Source organism: Chroicocephalus ridibundus, chromosome 1, assembly GCF_963924245.1.
Source record: "Chroicocephalus ridibundus chromosome 1, bChrRid1.1, whole genome shotgun sequence".
NCBI lineage: Eukaryota > Metazoa > Chordata > Aves > Charadriiformes > Laridae > Chroicocephalus > Chroicocephalus ridibundus.
This window is the reverse complement of record NC_086284.1, coordinates 59,961,360-59,983,522: the sequence shown is the minus strand read 5'-3', so window position 1 is coordinate 59,983,522 and position 22,163 is coordinate 59,961,360. Positions and strand designations below refer to the sequence as shown.

At 43.0% G+C, this 22,163-nt stretch overlaps 1 protein-coding gene across 12 annotated transcripts in view; it reads right to left on the bottom strand.

The window, feature by feature from the left end:
• MBNL2 (muscleblind like splicing regulator 2) overlaps nt 1-18,650 on the bottom strand; it is a 113,943-nt gene extending 95,293 nt beyond the window's left edge. For 8 of the 12 annotated variants that reach the window (XM_063336573.1, XM_063336539.1, XM_063336591.1 and 5 more), the window contains exon 1: nt 18,503-18,650. The gene's annotated coding sequence lies outside the window, so the exon portion shown is untranslated. Of the gene's footprint in view, nt 1-2,258; nt 2,408-18,502 lie in introns of those variants that run through there. The other 4 variants (XM_063336634.1, XM_063336564.1, XM_063336548.1 and 1 more) reach the window with 4 other exon arrangements.
• Nucleotides 18,651-22,163: the final 3,513 nt, after the last annotated feature.

The window sequence follows — 22,163 nt, the reverse complement described above, 5'->3', positions numbered from 1 at the left end:
CCAACTATTTACATAACAACTGTAAAGACAGAGTTTACTGCCACCTTTACCCTCCAAGCCAAAGCACACTTACCTATCTATATTAAGTATTTCTTGAGCAGGAAAGAATTTAATCCCTTTGTCTGTCAATCAATCCCCCTTGATTGTCTGTCAATAGTTTGATATAAACTATTTGATTGAGTGATGAATGCAAATTTCCCCTTTCTAATATATAGCATTATCCTCCTTATGCCTAACTGCCAATCTCAAAAGGTATGAAAAACATCCACTTAAATTATCTGAAAGGAAGAGACAGTCTCAAAACATGAGATGAAAAAAGTTTTCTCTGTAAGCTGTGCATGAACATGATTTTATCTGCAAAAATTAAAAATTTAGCCCACATTTTATAGCTTGGAAGAGATTATTTTGACTTTTAACACCACATTTAAACATCGACAGTGATAGATATTTAAACACACATATCCATACCCCATGGATTTTTAATAATAATGCTGTGTATCCTGACACGCGTTTCACTTGTTAGCAGAGTTTAAAATTCTCAGAAGACACGAGGTTGATTTTACTTAGAAGAGCACAGCGTTTAAAAATAACTGTTTCATAAACTGAAGATGTGCCAGCAACCTAGCTGCAGGTCTCGAGCAAGTATTTAGCCAGGGAACGGGGAATTTGAATCAACCTCCCCTGAGCAGAGTCAGCTGCGAGGAGCTGGGAGGTGACATCGGGAGTTTGGAGCCCGTGCCCTGTACTTCTCCTTGGAAAAGGGGAGGGACAGTTGGTCTAGAAGGGCCTATTTAATGCAATACTTCTAAAACTAGCGTAACTTGCTCCTGGAGGGGGAGGGGGAAATAAAACCTTAAAACTTTCCCCAAAATTACACCATTGAAAGCTTTTCTAGGCAGCGAAAGGTTCTTTTACTTAATTTCTTCTTTAAGACGTTGTATCTTTAGTCCTCCTCAGCTGATATACTTTATTTTTCTACCCACATCCTATTTGAATACAAATATTTATATGCAAAGGTCATAGCTATAACAGGAGAAATAAGATAATAACATTTTCTTGCTGTCTCACCATTAGTCTTGGGGAAAAAAAAAAAGAAAAAAGTTTAAAAATATATATTATGTACTGTACCTATACATGATGCTGCTGTAAGGCAACTGAAGACAGCATGCTAATTTGGGTTGCTAATTGTATGGGATCCTGAAAGGTACTGAGCACCATCAATACATATGGCAGTCTAAAAAAGTTGAAGAGGCTTCAGCACACCACAGGATGAGGCCATGTCAGATCCCTCCTGCAATATGACAGTAAAGTTTGCTTCCAATGTAGTAAATAATAATAATTAATAACTCCTCTATTTTTTCCATAATTTTACAGACTTCTGCCTAAATAACCCTTTTCCTTCTCTCCAGAGCATTTCACATAGATCTTCTCCATTCTTGCTGAGGCTCCTCCTCAGCAAGAAAGTTGATGTGCCTCAGCACAGTGAAATCATTGCTCTAAAAGCCAGCCTGCTCATTAAATTATTCTGCTAGCTGTGTGTTCTCTCATTAAAAATGTATAAAGATCAGATAATTGCAGCACGTATTATTAACCTTGTTTGCCTTGTTTTCGTGTATAGGTTCTGTTTTGCTGCCTGGACAAAGACCTGGAAAGGGCAGGGGAAACGCTCAGCTAAACTACAATACGAAAAACTCTACCAGCTTGCCTTCAAGAGCACAAGGAATCACAGTGCAGTGAAAAACACCTATACTTTTATAACGGGTTAAAGTATTGTAATCTCGTTGTACAGCTCCTACAAGGCTAAGACAGGCAGTCTTGGCTTTAGTTAAAGCCTCCGATAGGGAATTATTTAGATCAGCCAGTCTAATTCACCTAAATCTTCAAACATACCTGCTATAAACTTCACAGATTTCCAGGTTGACTCCTCTTTCTTAAAGCTAGGCAGCACTTCCAGACAACAACCCAGCTAAAAATCCAATTAGGGTAGCAGCAATTCTGAAACACACTGACCTATTTCTTTTTTTACTTGTGTTATTTTAATATGCGTATACTCACGTTCTATTTCTGAAGAGAGCTATTTACACTGGAAATTAATTCCTTTTGAAAACAAGTTCCCATAAAACCCACCTATTGCACCCAAACAGGATTAATTCACCGGAGAAACGTTGTTTCCCCGACTCCCCCAAGCAACACATACACTATGCAGCACACTGCAGCAAACTCTTTAAACATTCAATAAAAGACAACGATCCTCCTACCTTGTTTAGCCCTGTCTATTCAGCACATTCCCACTGTGAAAAGGAACATCCGATATAAACAAACAGCCATATCTTTCCCATCGCATCATGGTAAGTAGTTTTCACATAGAACGATGAGCAGCCCGTGTGTGTATATATATATATATATATTTATATATATTTTTTTTTTTTTGGCACTCGGAAAAGCCTTGTGCCTTATCTGGGGATTTTTCTTCAGATGATGAAGCAAAGACACAGCCTAAACTCTGTTGCTGAAAGACTGCAGCCCTTCCTTCTCCCAGAGCCCTCCCAGCATATGGCAGCCAATCACACCCAGCTTCGTCAGCCCTACTGCTCTTAAACTGATCCTAACGGGATGATTGACACGGCAACACAGCACTTCTAATGTGTAAAAACAATGCATCCATACTGATGAACCAGGAATTTCCCCTCGCGCAGGAAAGGAGTTTTGCCGGCGAGGTAAAGCGATACCTCCATGAAATAGCATATGCAGCAAAAGCAAACAACTCCCTTCCCCTTCACTGCAACAGCAGCTACACCATTTCTTGCACAAGAATTTTCAAAGCTTTTGCTAATCACAAATGCTTGCACAAATGTTTCCGAAATTGCAGAACTGCAATGATGATGTTTTGGTTTTAAAGGTGAGCTGTGCACCTTAACCGAATCAATCTATCCATCCCTTATTTTAACATGCAGCTGAAACACGCTCTGATTCAGGCAGAGATATTCGCATTTTAATACTGCATAATCTTGCTGCGCAGCATTTGAATTTAACAGCAATACATGCATAACGTCTTTCTGAATATTTGAGACTAGTTGTTAGGGACTGCAGGTACAGGATGCTTCTCAATGAAAACATAACCTATATGGTAGTGTTTTAATATCCTTGGAAGATAAATCACATCAGCAGCATCCAGACTGCGGTTCCTGTGATTAGCTTACAACTGATGTTCATTTCTACCAAGGTTCTGGCATAAGGACTCTGATACCAGTTGCCATTTTCAAGTCAAACTGTGGGCAGCTCGCTATGCCAGGGACACAAGGCTGCTGTCAATCAGTTTTCCCGCAAATTTTGCTGAAGTTTTAAAACAAGCGAACAAAGCAGCCAAGGATTATTGAACAAGAGTTGCAATTAAGAAAAATACAAAAACGAGCTTAAGCTGAAAGTTAATCTTTATCCAGAAAGGGATAAAGATTGCAGTGCAATACTACTTTAGACAACAGTTTATGCAATTCAAGCCATGACATAAAAATGTGTAAAATCTATTTAAAATGTCACTAAAGTTTAGAAATATGAATAGACAAGAGAAAACAAAGCTCTCATTCACTGGCAGCTCTGTCCCAAGGCCCCATTGTTTCCTATGGACTGTTTTGCATATTATAAACGCAGCTTCCCAAAAATCCATTATTCCTCTATTCCACAAGCAAAAACTCTCCTTCTGGCTTCTCCCACCCAATTTGCAAAAACCCTCCCCTCCTTGGCACGGCTGAAATGTGCTCCTGCCGAGGAGGCTTCTGCCAGCCAGCCCTCACTCTCTGCTCAATCACCCCCTCCACTCTGCTCTATTCTGCCTTATTAAAAAAAAAAAAAAAAAAAAAAAAAAAAGAAGAAATAAAAAAAAAAAACCAACCAAAATACAAACGAACCAAAAAACCTAATAGTTGATTCTGGTGGGTCTCGGGAGACCCTGGGGAGAGGAGCAGTAACTCCATCTGTTATTAAGGTGGCCTGGTGCTTCTCGTTGGTATTTTCCACATTCTTTTGACTTTGCCAAACTCAAGCTGCCCGTGTTAAAAATTTTCCATGCTGGACATCTGCTGCAGGATCTACTTTTCTGCCAAAACGCAGTTTGCCTGTTTCTGAGATGGCTAGACAAAACCATGTTGCTCTGCCACCCTTGTAATTCACCCACTGGGGAACTCTGGTTCCCCTGCTCACGTTGGGGCAATCTTGAAATTTGGCAGGATGCTGAATCCCTTGCTTTTTGTGTTGTTTTTTTTTTGTTAAATCAATGCTATGGGGTTATTTTCTAAACTTACGAAAACATTTTCTTATTTGACAAAGCTTTAAAACCTGCTAGAATTCAGCTGACAGACAGCATCTTTTTACTTTTTTTTTTCTGATCCCTACAGTGCAAACCTCAGAAAATGTTAATGTTCTGCAGTAAGCGTCCACCGCCTCCTCCAGCCGTCCGTCCGTATGTGGCTGGAAAGGCACCAGCCCCACAGTGCGACTGAGCATGTAATGGGCTCAAGTTACAGGAGATTAGCAGGATTTCCCCTGTAACTGCTGCTCCCATCTGCCAGAGACCAGACATTGGACCTGACAGCAGGAAGACAACCTCGCCTGTTGCTTTCATGACCCTTTGGCTGGTGCCTCACGGACATGCAGGAGAGCACACTGCAGAGGGGGTGAGAGAAAGGTCGGGTGGACCACAATGTGACACAAAACTCTGCAGAAGGGGGAGAGACAGCAATAAGAAGGAAAGGGAGGATGAGACACAAGAGACAGTCTGGAAATCCCGGGTCTGGTGAAGTAGAAGATCACAACAAGGAAGATGATGGTGCCCAAGCCAGACAAGGAGCCAGGGAGAGTAAGTGGCAGAGGCACCACCAGTCAACGGGAGCCAGCCACCCTCCCCATGGGGGCCACATGCACATTCATAAGGCAACACACACCAAGAGCATTTGTGATCTGTTAATTTGCTTCTAAAGAGGGAGGAAACTTGCAAGTTACCTAAAAAAAACCAACCAAACCAAAAAACAACCCACAAACCCAAGACAAGTCACTAACACAACCCACCCCTAAAAGGTGAGGGTTCAGTGCTACCTGCACAACCCCATTTCAGCACCATCACTTCACAGCACGTACACCAGTCTTCCACCACTGCAGAGCTCCAGTCAAACAGGGTTGAGGTGCTCCCAGATATTCTTAGGACTCTCGAATCATGAATGCAGCCACACGCCCACCCAGCTCCTCATATAGGTTAGTATGTTTTAGTTTCTCTCTTGCCAAAAGATCAGAAGGCCCTCAACTCAATAGGGCATGCTGAAAATAAATCACGTCACATTTGTGAATCCTTCGGCTAGGCCCCATCAAAAAGCTCAAGAGAAAATGTATGATCTTTCTCAAAAATGGTGCTCGAGTAGCATGCAGCAAATAAGGCATGAGTTCTTGGACTGAAGAAAAAGAGATTTTTAAAAATACCTGCTCTGTACATTCAGAAGTGAGGAGTTACAAAGTAACTGATCTCAAATTGAGATGTGCCCACACGCCCATTCATTTTTCGCATCAGTTACAAAGAAAAAGGAGAGGCCAATTTATACAATTGTATTATACATTTAATTGCAAAATGACATCATCTTAGAGAAGCTGAGAAATTCAGATGTCAAACACAACAAAGAATAACAAGTAAAGGTAAATCCCTAACTCAGAAAGTGCCATCTGCTCTGCTTGACATGCTCCTATAATTAATGAATCAAGGGGAAAACGCTGCTAAAGACGACTATTACACACAATTGTCTGAAGGGTGTAGGTATAACTCTTGGAGAAAAGTGGACTCTTTTGAAAGTCCAACAAAGAGGAGGAGAACTGGAACGTGCAGAACCCACACAGCTGTTTTTCCTTCTTTACTCTTGAATCATGGTGATTAGGTCTAATCCCAGAAACTACAGAACTTCTTAATTTAAAGGGAGCTTTGCAAGAAGCGTGGAATATACGTAACACTAACACTGAAGACATCAAGCAACTTACGTGACATTCAGTACAGCAGAAAGATGATTTTGAGCCTTGCATAGATGACCTATGGCAACACTGACATTTTGGCAAGTTCAGCAATGGCAAGAACAACTTCAAAACTACTTCTTGTATCAGTAATAGACTTTTCCCTTAGTAACTTCCCACAACTGCTACTACCAGGAAAATTCAACCTTGGTAGCTATGGTCTAAATGACAGCATAAAGAAAAGTCAAGGTAGGTGCCAAGATTTTAAAACTAGGCACCTAGACCTATTCATGAATAATACCACTGATGCCAACCTTTGCAAAATACCTCTCTCACTCTCTCTCTCTGTTGGGGCCGAAGTAATGGTAGAAATCATTATAAACTACAAAAATAAAGATTAACGTCAAGACTCAAGTTACTAACTGGAAGCAGGTATGCTGTTCTGAAAGGACACTGCTGGGTCTAATTCTGGTTTTAAAAATATGCTTATCAGAAGAACTTTAAGTCCAGGATTTCAATTGTTTTAACTTCTTAGCACCTGGGCATCCCAACAACTCCCTAACCTAGGAAAACTGGAGATTGATTGTGCGCAGACATGAAAACAGACTATTCTATTTTCATCATATATGCTGAGAGAAACATGAAATGAAAACACACCACAGAAGCAAGCATATATTCAAGTTACATGTTAGGATTCAATCTTACCAAAATTAAGGTGGCTTCTGGAGGCCTTCCAAATCCCTTCTCTCCTTCCGCTGGTTGCACAAGGAATTTAAGCCATGTCTAAATTGTGAGATCGAAACACATGGGTTCAGGCACGCACTGGGTCTGTATCCTGACTTTATTTTGGGATGACACCAAGTCCCCATCAGGATGAAAACTGAGTACATGTGCACCGTTCCTTCACAGGGTGGTTCCAGTTGGGAAGGGTGATGAAAGCATCAGCCAGAGTAGAGCTGCAGCACACTCCAACCAGGCTTTGTAGCTGAACTTTTGAGACACGTATCCTGGGTGCCATGGAGAGCTGAGCTGCCTCTGGATTGTAGCCTTATGCATTTAGCTTGAAATATATTTGACCAAATATAAACAACCACATCTCACTGAGTCACTCTACTCCCCCTCTCTCTTTATAGTCACTGAAGAGAAATACGCCTTTGTGGGCTGTGATTCATCCTGTCCCGAAGTAGCTATTCTAAGAGATTCTATCATATCCTAAAAGCATCTGTGTTTCTCTATTGGCTACCTGAAACGGTCACCCTTAGGCTCCTCTGTAATGTCCTTCGTTAAACATATGAGAGATGAAATCGCACTACAGAAGAAGCTTTATTAGGAATATAAATATTTAGACACTTAAGCTACATGCACTGGATACCACTTTTCATTTTCAAATTCATATAAAATAACTAAAGACATTAACATACAGCTAAAGGACACCTGTATTTTGACAATGTACAGTTACAGCTTTGGTGTAAATCCTCAGCTTGCCATAAGCATGTTCCAGCTATGTTGCTATATAAGCTACATAAGCTTGTTCTCTAAGATATGCTGAACATGTTCCAGGGCTTTTTTCCCGCTGACTGAACATCAGTCCTTGCACTCACTCACGCTTTCTTCCTCTGAACAACTAATTGACACCAAATTAACCTAAGAGGAGTTGGACTGGGATCCTCCTCCTGATTTTCTTTTTGGTTTTGGAGGGGAGCATTTTTGGGTGGAGGGAAGGTTGGTAAAAAAACAGTACCTTGCTGACTCTGTCTACATAAGCTAGGTAATATAAACTGGCAAGATAATAAACGAGGTAAAATAAATTGGCAAACCACCTATGTTGTTTTGCTCTTACAACTCGGACTTATGCAAAAGTTTTTCCAGCAAAGTGATTCTATTTTTCTTCGTGACAGCTGAAAAAAAACTGTTTGCAATTTACTGATCTAAAATACCAAATCACTTCAGTATTAAAACATTAGCGTTTAAATCTTAGTCATCCAAATCCAGGCATCTAGTGTCTTCTTAGATGCCCCAGGGAGTTCCTGTTGGCCTCCAGTGGCCGCTGCTAGAAAGGCTGAGTTACTGGTATGTCCTGGCTTATATCTGCCAGACTCATGCAGATGTCCCAGATATAAAATGGTCTAGCGTCATTTTAGATGCCATATATTTAGATACCTGTACCCGTCCAAAAACGTAAACCATTTCCTCAATACATATCAGAATAGATCTTCCCAACTCTTCTAGCAGAATGTAAAAGGATTACATACAAAACAGAAATCCTTTATCTTCAACTGCTGAACCCTACTCAGAATAGATGTTTTAGGAATCATAGGGTAAAAGCACAAGCACTATTTAAGCCAGCCACGTATAACATAAATTCAAGATAAATCCTTCTCTTTGCCAACAGACTTCATGTCCCCCTATTTTGTACAGCATCCACCACAACCAGGGAATTATCTGATGGAAGTCTCCCAAGCCTCTCACTCCAGATGAAATAAACACTGAAGGCTTAAGTCTTCATAAAAACATATTTTGAATCCATGTGGTTATGAAGAATACTTCCCAAATGCGACAAATTAAGAAGCAAGAAAGCAATGTACCCTTTAGTCTTGAATACCCAGTTGGAAACAATGCAAAGGTGTAAACCGCCACTACTCACCCTAAATTATCTTTAGTGAGACCCCTGTGTATTGGGAAGTTCTTCCACTGCTGATAAAAACATGCTCCTTCCTCCTCAGATCCTTCCATGACTAATTTCCTCCACAGCTATTGTTCTGGCCTCAAATTTGGAGTAGCTCCTATTCAAACCCACAACAGGAGGAAACCATTTGATAAATCACCATGTCAGAGAACCTACTAACCTCACCCACAAAGTCACGTGGGCATAGGAAAACCCTCTTGTGTTTCAGGGAGCATAGGTGGAGGATGCATATACTAAACTTCTGCCCCTTATCCTGAGAATTTGATGGCTTCCCATACCAGCCAACCTACTGGGAAGATGCAGGAGCAAGATTTGTTCTCTAAAAAGTTACTAAATTACAAAAAAAATAATACTTCATATAACTACTTGAAAAAAGATTACATTTTCTGCAGGTAAACAAAATATTCTTTTTATCTTCTATGAAGCTTCAGTTACCAGCCTCTAATGTATCCCAGATCCTGCATATAATTCAAGCAATGCTGCAAATAATAAATCTTCTGACCAGTGATGTAATGAGGCCTCTAATTATCCTTTAAATCCAAAAGCTCTATTTTATTACTCCATTATAAACCCAACGGGAAAAAGATGCCACTGAAACTAAGCTGTATTTTGAATTTTCCCATCTTCAATTAGCACAAAAATAATTCAGCTCACTCTCTCTAATTCATTAAAATTATCCTATTGCTTTTGCACACTACTGTAATACAGGTGTAAAACATCCCATTGCTATGTAACAGGTGATGCTAGCTCCCGTTTCCCTACAAGCTGCCATTTAACATCCTGAGCCTGTAGGGTAGACGCTCAGGGGCATGAAGCAAAATCAGCAAGCAATCTCCACTGTAAGCAGAGAAAATAGGCTCCGGGAGACTTCACAGAAAATGAGAGCCAATTGGATAATTTTTGGTTTTTTAAAATCAGTAAGACTGAATCCCTCACCCTTTTACAGCAATTAATAACCTGCACATGTAAGAGCGGAGGACTCCATATAATTAACAAAGCATTACTTTGGCAAGGAGGGAAGGCCTGGAGTATGTAAGTACAGGGTTTTATTTCTTTCTGTGAAGTATGGATGACAGGTAGGAGAAAGCTATGCCAAGTGAACTGCTGGCAAGCAACTAGTCTTTTGGTTAGCAGACAGCTCTGTTTTGTGAAGTCTATGAGTTTGTGTTCACATAGGCAAGCTTTTCTTTAAACAGTAGCATTACATGCTTTCAAGCAGTCATGAGTTTTGCACTAAATTTCCATTTTCACCTCAAAAGACGTTGTTTGTATAATGTTTTTAAACACTACATGTGGATCTTTGCCCAGTTACTCTGCCACATAATAATATACACGTGATCATGAACCTTCACTTTTCCCAATGTCATGTAACAGAAACCAAAAAATAAGTAGCTGTATGCACAGGAAGAAACAAGAATTGTTTTCACTCTGGAAAAATAAGCAAACAAGTAAGAGTAATGAAGGACAAGAAATAAGGTCCTCTAGCAGAAGGCCTAGGTGTGGGGTAAAATGGCATACAAAAGCCTGATCTCTGACAACAGCAAGTTTCAAGCAGCGCACATCAAGCTTTAACCCCGCCACCTCAAAAATGAAGTAAATTACAGAAAGAATGCCTCAAAAATCAAAATGCACACAGGACTTCATTCGCCAGAGGTCCAAAGATAGAACAGCGATTTTATTTGTAGGGAGAAGTCTGTAAGCGAATAGCATCCAGCTTTCTAACACAACATATTTCACCTCTTCTGTATTTTCCTCTGACTTCCTCTCCCTTCCTCACTCTCAAAAAAAGTGTTATAAAATTGACAAAGCCATTCATTTTTCTATTCCCCCTTATACCAACTCTAATAACAATAAAATATTAGCACTAATACGTATTAGTGGAGCCAAAATAAGATTAGAAGGCATCCTGTCTGCTACCTTTGGCTTACTAGGCAAAAGGGACTGCAGAGGAAAAGCGCAAGATGAAGATGACACAGATCTTTTGCTGTGAGGTATATAGTCTCACAAACTTAAGATTGTAAGGCAAATTTCACTGCAGTCCACCTGCCCTCTTGGTGATCACAATGCCACCTCGTCCTCAAGCCAGCTTCGGTGGGCCCATGAGGAGGGGTTTGCCTGTTTTGGCAGTATTAACCATTAAAGAGTTCTGCCTCTTCCCTCACCCTTTGGGCTGGGTGAGACCAAAAGAAACCTGTTGACAAAAATAACCTGCAGGTCCTCAGGTCATAAATACTTCAGCCAACAACACTGATCTCAGTATTGGTCACTGAAGCAGTATTGTATGAACCACAAAAGCTGTATTGAGGACATGAAATTAAGTTTACCACCAAGTAAGCTGGTACCATCCCACAGTAGCGGGTCAGCTCAAAGTTGTCTAAAAAATTCTTAATCTGGGGGGAATCTGAGCCAGGCTCCTATAAACTTTTGTTGGAAGAAACCTCTGGAGGTTACCCGGTCCATCCTCTGACTCAAAACAAGACAATCATCAACAGACAATCAGGTCAGTTATGACTTTGCCTTGATGAGTCCTGAAAAGCTCTGAGGACAGATATTAGCTTCTCTGGATGACCTGCTGCAGTGCTGCACTACCCTCCTACTAACAAGATTTTCCCAATGTCCAACCTGAATCTCCAAAGCAACAATTTGTTGTCATTGCCCCTTACTGCCATCTGGCACTACTAAGCAGAGTTTGGCCCTATTATCTTCAGAATCATCCTCCAGGAGCTGTAAACAGTTACTAGCTTATCCCTTAGCCTCCTTTTCCTACAACTCAAGAAGCCCAGCTCCCTCAACCTAGACCCTAATAAGTAGCTCTTCACTGGATCTAGACACGGCAACAGGACTTCATCTGAGCTACAAGTACTGCCTTTGACACAAGCAGTGACCGTGTGCTCAGTTCCTCATCAATGAACTAAAAAGATTTCTCTCTCTATCTCTTCCCTTTACTGTCAGCAGCATATACAAGGCAATATCACTCAGATGTTTTGCATTTGCTTCTTTTGATTCTTCTTTGAACTTCTGACAGAAGGGATAGGTTAAAAAACTCTGGATCCTGCACAGAAAGGTCCACAGAATTTTAGACCTTACTATTTCGGTCCTCTTGGATATTTTGCGTGTTGAATGCACTTCCATTTTACAAAGACATCTATGACCAAGCCACCTAACAACAAAAAATGAAGTTACCAGTTCTTACTTTTCTAGAAGTGTTCTTTATACGTCCTTCAAAACCCAAAATCTGATGCAGACATTTTCAATTATGGACATCCTCAAAGATTTCTTTTTGAGACAATAAAACTTCAAGAGTATTGGCAGCTCCAAAAAAAACCCAAACCCAAAACCCCTTTTAAGCATATCCCATTCATTCTGCTCCTTTTTTCAGTCTATTATGCAGAGAGCAACAAATAACTATGAACCCACTGACAAAACCCTGCTGAAGTAAGCGAAGTAGAACTACCACAGTTTCAATCATTCCTCCTGTTTAGAAATCTCATCGTCTCAATCCTAAAAGCCTTCTGCACAGTTATGCACAAATTGACGCTTCCCCCTTTGCAGTTTGTTTCCAGCAGCAGATGCCACCAGGGACTCGGCAACAGCAGGGACAGCTCTAGCAGGTTTGGCACTGCTGGTACCACATAAGAAAAATGCTTCAATCATCTTTGAAATTTGTAAAGAACAAAGAGGTAAGCTTTCTAGAAAGCGAGAACAATGCTGTAGTAATCCTCCTGTCAGCCCTAGGGCCATCGCCACAATTCAGATGACCAAACCGCTCTGCTGCTTCATGAGGGAGGAGTATTGAGCTCCACCCAGCTCTGGCCTCCAGTTATTGCCACACTATTAGTCAAGAGGCCTCTTTATAGCTCGGAAAGCGTATTGATTTTTCTTCCCCCTTCCTCTAATTCACAACAGTGAGGACAGGTTATTTCAAGAAAATGACTGACTGAAGCCACCACCAACACCTCCTTCTGCTGGAATGTACCTTAATCTTACCGTTATGGCTAATCTGCCCTCACCCTTCCTGTCCACACTCACCACTGCTCCCACAGGTGCATATCCGGGTCTAACCATTTCCAGGATTAAACAGCTTGCACCTCCAGAAAGCATCACAGGGTGTCCATGTCCCTCCTGTGGCACCCAGCAATCTGAATGGCACAGTCCGCTTCATCTGCCGTGGTATAAACTGTATACCCCAAACCCCAACGGTATGGGCTGTTCAATGAATTAGAAAAAGAACCAGAGAAATCAGATACCTTCTAAAAGCTGCAAGTAGCAGGAGAAATACACTCCACCACAAACAGGAAGCAAAGAGCATAAAGCATTATGAAATTAAGTGAATGAATTGAGAAATGTAAGACCGACCTCTAACTGCCAATGGGCAATACACAATCCCAAGAGTGAAATACCTGATATGCATTGCATCACCCAAAGCTCTCTAGATGAGATTTAAATCCTGTCATTTTTTCCCCCCCGCTCATGATACCGAGTCAAAGACTCAGGCACAAGCAGATGGCAGGAAGCACTTTGTTCACCTGTTCTGCAAACATGAAATCTAAGGTGACCCTAGTAAGGCATCTTTATTAGATTTCATTAATCTGAAAAGCTAAAGTTAACATTTACTCACTCAAAGACTACAATAAACAAACAGCTTTAGCAAGGCTAATGCTAATACCTTTTAATGGGAGATAGCAAAATGTCCTAGAATTACACATTTTGGAAATTTCAACAAATATATTGACAAGGCTAAACATGCCAAAGTCCCCAAAACTAATCTTTCCATGTTTTGAATGAAAATACAGTTTCCTCTTAGTTCCCTTGACCCCTTCGTATGTCATCTCTGGTCCAACCTGTGGACTTGGTTGTATTTTGGACCTGACCCTTGACAAAAAAGTTGAAGATTAAGGATATCACAACAGTACTGCTGTTTTGTGAAGAGCATCACCTCATTCAAGCAAGTGAAAGAATGTTCAGTTTCCCAGGAACTATGGAAAGCCTCAGTAGAGCAAAGGCCGAGAAACTACAAAATCTTCTCCAGCGCACACGGCCAGCAGGATAAGGGCTTGAGGGCTCAGGGAACCGCTGACTGGTACCACCAGCAACGATCAAAAATACAGTCAACTCCTAACAACCAGTAGTCCAGTAATGCACCCCAAAATCACTTTGATGTTTTCACATCTCACCATATGCACACATGGGACAGAAATTCCAAATTTGAGAACACCAAATAAAGGCTGAAATAATTAATGCATCAAAGCCTATGCTAAGGTCTTCAACACTCAGGGCTTATAAAGACCATATAAACGCAGAGCACCACAAGGAAATGCTCTAATTCATGAAAGCTTTGTGCACTTGGAAAGCCCTCTGAGTTAAGAAGAATGCACCAACAGCTGGCTTACACAATACAAGTTGACTGTATTCAGACATTCCTGTACCTTAAAATAGGGTTGTTTTTTTTTCTCTGAGACCTGAGAATTCAGCCTTCCAGAGGCCCTTTTTTGATACCATCAGGCATGAAATATCTGTCTCTCACCAGGGGGCCTGGGACACCTCAGGGGGGTCCACAAAAATATGATGAACAGTCTGGGGCTTCCTGGATAAACTAGGAGCAACGGGGAAACAACCAGCAGTGCAATTTAGTAGCAGTGGGAAGCTGCTCCTCCATCACTGGATCCTTCCCCCTGTAGAGACCTACAAAGCTCAATTCCCCCTATGCTACTTTCTAACAACAGTGTCAAACCACCGGGGGAAACAGTCTCAAATTCTCTCAGTGTGGAGACACAACAGACCTACTTACCCTTCAGCACAAACAGCTGCAGCACCATCAAAATGATCTGCTATTGAGGAGTAGCTGAAGTTAAACCTAAACCTGGAATTCAGCGGCAAGCAGAGGAAGACAGTGTGAAGAGTTTGCAGCCACAGACAGACCCTGGTTTTGTTGCTTTAAGATACATGATCCCAACTGGTCATAGGTCAGAAGTATTTCTGGACTTTACACTGACATTATACTTTCATACTGAAACATTACTCAATGACAGTGTTGCTGTCTCAGCTCCACCTAGGCAAAGAGTGACCTGCGTCTCCAGGACACTGCAGGCAGGTCTTGAAGCCTTCCTTGAAGTCTTGAAGTCTAGGAAATCTGAATACTCTAGAACGTGCAACGTCTTTCCCCGGTAACACAGCTGCATACCATCATCCTCCCATCTTCCAGGCTGCAACCTCACAGTGCTCAAAAACCTACCTGCAATCTTACAGCTCTCTGTGGCCCCAGGCAGCAAAAGGACTACCTTGGGCTCTGCAAAGGAACAGTCCCTGACAATCGTTATTGCCATCAGTCACCCAACGTGAGCCAAAAACATCAGCGTGCAGCTGCAAGTCAGGATAGACTGTTGAGTTATTCAACAGTTTAAACTCTTCAAAGGCATCTACTCTTTCTTCACACCTGTAGTCGATTCAGCCCTACTGGCTACATTTTTATTCCAAATCTAGTTGAGTGTTTCAGTATTGCATTTCTCTGAAGCCATAAGCGAATTGATTGTGTCAAAGCCAGTTATCGCAAATAATCCAACCACCATGATCAAGACAGCAAAAAGCACAGGGGAAATATTAGCAGTAGAAAAGAAAGAAATTGTTTTTGTTTTTAAAGGTTTATTCACCAGAAATGAGTGACTTGAAACTGAAAAGCATTTTTGATCAACACTCTTCCCAACTTTCACTTCAATGACATTTTAATGAGCACTTTCTAACTAGCTCTACTTACATAAAGTAGCACATGAACGTGGGAGAATATTGAAGAAAGGTAAGGGGAAGGGGGTTGTAGAAAATTCCATCAGGCATTTTATTTCTTGGATGCCTGTGAGAAAATGAATAATAATTCATCTGGAGAAAAGTGATCTAGCAAACATTCGATTGGTAAAAGACATCTGGAAAGGAGCAATAAGTAGACAGAAAGAGAATGAATTATGATAGAGGGACATGAAGAAAGATATAGTGAGATCTGGAAGCCAACTAGGTTACTTTGCAATTCTGCAAAGATGAAGGTAGCATGTTCACATCTGTCCTGAGTACTTCAGCCCCAGACAGCTAACAATAAACTACCAGGAAAAAAAATTTATAGACAAGCAGTAAATGTGACTGTAGGACTAGCTGGAGCCATCTGAAGTGAGATTTCTACCCTGATAACTGACAGTATGAAAATACCTTCTTCGATAACAGGTTTAATATGGTTCATAGTTCTTTATTTCTGTTTTTATTGGCAGGCTGGACCAAATTCTGCAACCTTGCAGTAGAACCACAATAAGACCTATGAGGGCCTATTAAAAGTGGGGGGAAATAGGGCAACATAAACAAGCAGACTGTTCATTTACCTAGCATGGCATGAGTTTCAGTGAGAACATGCCAAACCTAAATAAATTAGGCTGTATAATTTTACTCAGCAGTGTAAGGAGTAAAATAATCATGCAGTGTTGCTGAGATTCCAAGAGCTACCCAGAGGATGCAACCATAAGGAAGCAATGGGAATACCAATTTCATACACTTTTTTTCTTCCTGCCATAAATTGTTAATAGAACTTTTTCTAGCGTCTTGTAACCGAGCTTCTAACCCAAGAAAAGGCAAGACTAAGAAGGTTCCCAAAATGGCAGTCATATGCCATGGGTGGCAGGATTCACGTACCAGTTTTGCTAGGGTAGGTATATCACAGTTTAATAATCCCTAGGTTAGTAGAAAAAGTAGTCTATTCAGTACTGCACACTACAATTCTAGAGACTCTGCAACCAGCAGAGAAACTACAGAGCAGCTGTAGCAGAAGAGATGAAAATTTCACCCACCAAGTGTTAGCAGCAAGTAGACTTTATTTTTAATCTTCTTATGACAACTGTTATTCTGTAACAGCCAAATTTAAGAAAATGATGCTCAAATGAAGATTCAGCATCACAATCCCAAACATATCACCAATGCCAAAGATTTGAGATTTTGGCAGGTCTGCTCATGTCTAAAACCAGGCCACTTCTTCAGAGGGCGGGTCCTAAATGATAAAGGAACTAAGTTTCAGAGGAAAGTATGTTGAGGTGACACGTCATGTGGTCCACCCACCTCTCTGCACAATGCAGAACTACCACTCCTCTGGTGACAGCAGGGATATGACAATAAAACAGCCCATCTCTTCGGCTACAGGACAACATTACAGTACAGCCACCCTCCTGCAAGTTACCTTGGATGGACAGACAGACCCTAGTGCAAATCACTGCTGTAGCCCACGTCTATTCCAAATTTCACTTGCATGTAGATGAGCTGTAGCATATGCCAGGAACTATAGCAAATGCCAAAGACGGACGTGCCCCGACTCGGAGCTCCAGCCTGTGTCAGAAGTTTTGCTGCCAAGATCTACAGTGAGCAATACTGGCTGGCACCCCCCGACCGCCTTATCACAGGAAAGAGAAACCGCAGGGCTCTACCCGGGGTACATACACCCTTTAAAAGCATATGAGGTTCATGCTACACAAAAGGGCCTTGTCCATAGCAGGAAGAATTACATGCCTCCCAGCAGCAGTATCAGCTGTACTGGATGTATGCAAACAGCATACATCCAAATACAGCCAAATACAAGTTACAAATTGGCATCACTGATGCTGAAGCAACATTTTTTATTTTTTTTAAATGTGCTCAAAAACTGTACGAAAGCAGCTTTCCACTGGTCCTTGACAGTAACTTTAGAGCATTTCCAGAAGACTTTAAATACGTGTTTGGCGCTAAAGCCGGCCACGGGTACCTTTTTTGTTTGTGCAGTGTGGTATGTGCACACATGAAGGGAAAAGGGAGGACAGATGGCTAAATCTATGCATATTTACCAAGGTATGAATACCACGTTAAAATCATAAGCGCTAGGCCAAGTCACATGTTTAAAATTAATTACACTTCCGCTACTACCTACAAGTCCACACTGCTTTAAAAATCTACAAGTCTGAACAAGATACGTCAGTGTGACATGATCGCTTAAGTATATTAATCCCACATGGATATCCTCTGCAGCTGAATTAAAGGCACACAAGTTGTTCCCTGCTACTGTTCAAATACGTACCCAGCAAACAGAACTGCTGGGCTGTTCCCCTCCCCGCCGAAATGCACATACGCCTATGAGGAACAGAAAACACCACATCTGGAAGCAGAAGCCTATAGGCGATGTTCTCATAGCTCAAAAAAACATGTGTAGATGTATACATGGATAAATATACGTGTGTGTATACAGGGAATACATCAGGTTTGTGCACAAAGTAAGAAAAACATTGGATTTCTGACAGTTTTTCCCCTCCTGTCACACTCACCTGAAGGGTGGCAATTCCCACCACCACCCCCCCCCCGAAAACTTGCCCAGCGTTATTCCTTGCGGACCACAGAGATCGTCCCCCCCGGTCCCGTCCCCCCCCTCCCCCCCGCTGCAGGGCCGAAACGGGGAGCACGGAGGAGGCGGTGGCGGGGGGGAAGAAATGGAAAGCGATTCGGGAAGGAAGCCCCACGGGGGACGCCACGGTCCCCACGCAGCCCTTTTCCTCTCCCTTCCAGAAGTAAAGGAAAACTTAAGGACCGTTGCCGCTCCCCGCAAGCATGCCGTGCCAAAAAACGCTGAGTTCGCAAAAAAAAAAAAAAAAACCCACATCGATCACCCACCCGCCACCTCCCCCGAGGGAAGCGAAGGGGAAACAAGCGGCGGGGGCGGAGGATGGGGCGGGGTGGGGGGGACACGGAGACGCCGCGGGACCCGCTGTCCCCCGCCCGGGGGGACAGCGGGTCCCGCGGCGTCTCCGTGTCGCCCCCACCCTTCCCCACGGCGGCGGCTTTACTTACCTCAGAGGAAAATGGGGAACGACGACACCCGCTTCTCCCACCGGGGCGAAGAGCGGCTCCACGCAGCGGCTTGTCACCTCTCCCGCCGCGACCGCGACGGCGGCGGCGGCTGCTGCTCGCCTAAGGCGGGGAGTGGGGGGGGGCGGTTCGGGCCCCTCCCTCGGCCGGGGAAAGGAAGGGGGGGGAAGGCCGAGCGCGGCGCCGCACCGCCCCGGGGGCCGGGCCCCGAGCCCGGCCCGCCTCGCCTCAACCCGCACCGCCCCCGCGGCCTCGTCCGGCGGACGAGGCCCCGCCGTGGTTTCACTAGAGACCGGAGCGCCCCGGCGGCACAACGGAGGGTTTCCTCCTCCTCCTCCTCCTCCTCAAAACAACGCGGTGGGGGGTGGCTGCGGAGGGGCCGAAATAGCGGGTTTGAGGCGTGTTGTTCGCGCTGGGGTCACGGAGTGTCACACCAGTACTCGCAGGCGATTTTCTGGAGGAGGGAACAAATGCCGTGGCTTGGCTCCCAGAGCTTATTCCTCACAGGTTTTGACCCGAATTCGCGAACAGTTTCACTTCCCCTGAAGGGAGGTTTACAGGCCACAAAGCAGCAGCCCAGCGCAGGCCCGTACTGCCCCTCCGCCACCCGCCATCCTGCCGCAGGCCGCTCTCCCTGGAGACAAGGGTTGGCACCTTTCCCTAAAAACCATGGAATATCCCCAGCCAGAGTGCGGGGGGAGCCACAATGGCTCCCGGTTTGCCTCCAGCTCCTCAAAAGTGCCCTTGTGTTCTGTGGGGTTCAGCAGGGCTGCCGGGGCACAGTTCCCTCGTCCCACACCATCTCAGCGAACCCCCGGCTCTGTGGGCTGGGAGGGCTGAAGCCTCGTCTGACAAACCGCACAATCCGTTTCCAGGCGGTTTCGGTCCCTGAGTGGGATCTCCAGAAAGTCAGGCAAGGAGGAGATGGTCAGACATGGCCAGGTCAGACACGGCTGCCCCAGCCTAGGTGGGTCTAAGCTGCGGCAGCATCACGATGTGAGGGGAATGGGGGGAGTAAATCAGAAATCATCTACACTTCAGTTTCAACTAAATTCCTTTAGTCTGTCCCTAAGGTCTTCTGCAAGAATCAGTAACTGAACAAGGGGTAATGGCTTCAAACTAGAAGAGGGTAGATTTAGGTTAGATATTAGGAAGAAATTTTTCACTGTGAGGGAGGTGAGGCACTGGAACAGGTTGCCCAGAGAAGCTGTGGGTGCCCCATCCCTGGAAGTGTTCAAGGCCAGGCTGGATGGGGCTTTGAGCAGCCTGGTCTAGTGGGAGGTGTCCCTGCCCATGGCAGGGGGGATGGAACCAGTTGATCTTTAAGGTCCCTTCCAATCCAAACCATTCTATCATTCTATGAACTTTCAGATTCCTACTACTGCAAAATGTGTTAGTTTTGAGAATCTTTCTACATAGCCACCTCCTTTGGCATTCAGAGGCTGAAAAAGAGACAAAAAGAAAACCTTTTTTTTTTTTTTTAAGTAATGAGTGGAGTGATGAATTAATATTTTAAGGCTGATTGGAAACCAGTTCTAACCAGTCTGTTCAAGGCCACCCCGTAAACAAAGGTGTTTGAATATAACCAGTGGGAAAAAGTATGTTAATCTTGCTCTACTTTGAAAGTGAAATATAGTAACTTGAATAAATTCAAAGCCCAGCCAGAGCCTAGCTGAGGATGCCACCAGGAACAATAAGCACCCTCCCCGAGTTGGTGGGAGAAGAGAATAGCTTTTAAAAGGGATGGGGGGGAGATAAGAAAAAAAAAATTGCTACTGCTGCTCTAGCTTAACCCACTGTGGAAGATGGTAGTCCCCAGATGACCAGGAGCAGCAACAGCAACATCTCTACTCATCCCTTCCCTCCGTTTGTATGGTTTTGGTCTCGGTGAATGGCAGTTCTGTGAAGGAAAATAAGCAAGACTGTAAAAAATTTTCCTGGCACATTGTTTTTTCATCTTCATTAAAAGAGAGAAGGTAGAACTGAGAAAGACATTAAATGTGCAAAAAGCCTCAACAGGATGTTCCATCAGTAGGACTTTAGTACACAGCTGATATCATAAAAGTGCAGGATCTCCTGAGGCCTTCTATTAGGCATCTACTCACAGGGAAGCAGGACTGAATATATTTCAGGCCAAATCCAACATCTTTTTTTTACCCCTCTTTTAAAAACCTCAAGTGAAGTGCCTGTTCTCTTCAGGCAACTTGTTGTGCCCATTAACTGTTTTTGCACAAGCCCCCCTTTCTGTAAATTAACCCCATTATATTTTGTCTTCCTCTTGTGCTTGTGGAGGACAATTGATATTATGCTATTTACGTCAACCTTTTACATACATGCCTAAAGCTATCATGAGCTATGTTTTCCCTTCGGACTTCTCCTTTTGATTCAAATTGTATTTTTTTCCGGAACTTTTATCATTCTTGTTGCTCTTCTCCAGACACTTGAATGTAACGTCCGCAATAGGACACTGTGGACCAGACGAGCCTCAACAGTAATGAAGAAAGCAGAATAATTAATGGCGATTTACACATAGCATGTTTGCCAATAAATCGCTCAATGAGATTTGTTCTTGTTGCAATAGCAACTTCATGCTGACTCATTGAGTAGGGGGGCAGTGCCAACAGCGCCCTTTCTCCACCAGCTGCTCCCACTATGAATTTCTTGCCTTCCTAGGTGCCTACCCAGCACTTGCCCTCATCTTGTTCATTTTGGATACTCCCCACCGATGGAGAGTATTTTTTAGGAGCAATAGTTTATCAATGTACATTCTGAAGTGGCTTATTGATATTAGAACATGAATCATTAATTTTGCATTTTTCTTTAAAAAATAATTTGTAAATCAGTTTAATGAGGCTTGGTCAACATCATGCTACTTTGAGAGGTGCAGCCTAGAAAATTGATGAGAAAGCAAGACAAAGTTAAATACCATTAACTCTTTTATATTTGCAGGGTTTTTTTGTCTTATTTTCATTATTACTTTTTTACTAAGAACATACCACAGAGGCTGAAGGCATCTTACTATTAAAACAAGGTGTATAAATGGGCCATTCATATTTTACAAAATGATAAAATGATACTCAGAAATTTTGCGTGCACTCAAAGACGATCCATCTAATAATTTAACAGAGCATGAGATCCATTATTCTGGTCTCCACTGCTCCACTTGCACCTCAGGGGCTTGCCCTGAGGCCACCAGCCACGTTCCCTGCCGGGAGTCCAGGAGTGTCACACCAGCTAGCCTGCGGAAGGTGCCAGCAGACATCAGTTTTCCACCAGCAGCCATCCCCCACCCAGTGGTGCCCTCATGTGTCTCCACACGTGAATTTCAAACATTGGGATTCCGGGAATTTGTTCGACTTTGATGTGACACTAGAAATCCAACATACGCAATCCGTATGCTGTGGAGCCCCTTTCTCTGGAGCCTCAAATCAGTTTGGGAATTTCATACAAGGGAAGATGTATGGAGTGAAATAACTTGAGCCCACGCTGGCATAAGCCATGCTTTTATTTGAATAATAGTAGTGAATAATAGTACCAAGAAAATCCGACAACCTGTTTTAGATCATGGCAAACTCCTAAGTTCAGACAAGCGTTCTCTTTCTCCCTTAATTTTCAAGGCTACCAGTAAAAAGAAACTTTACAA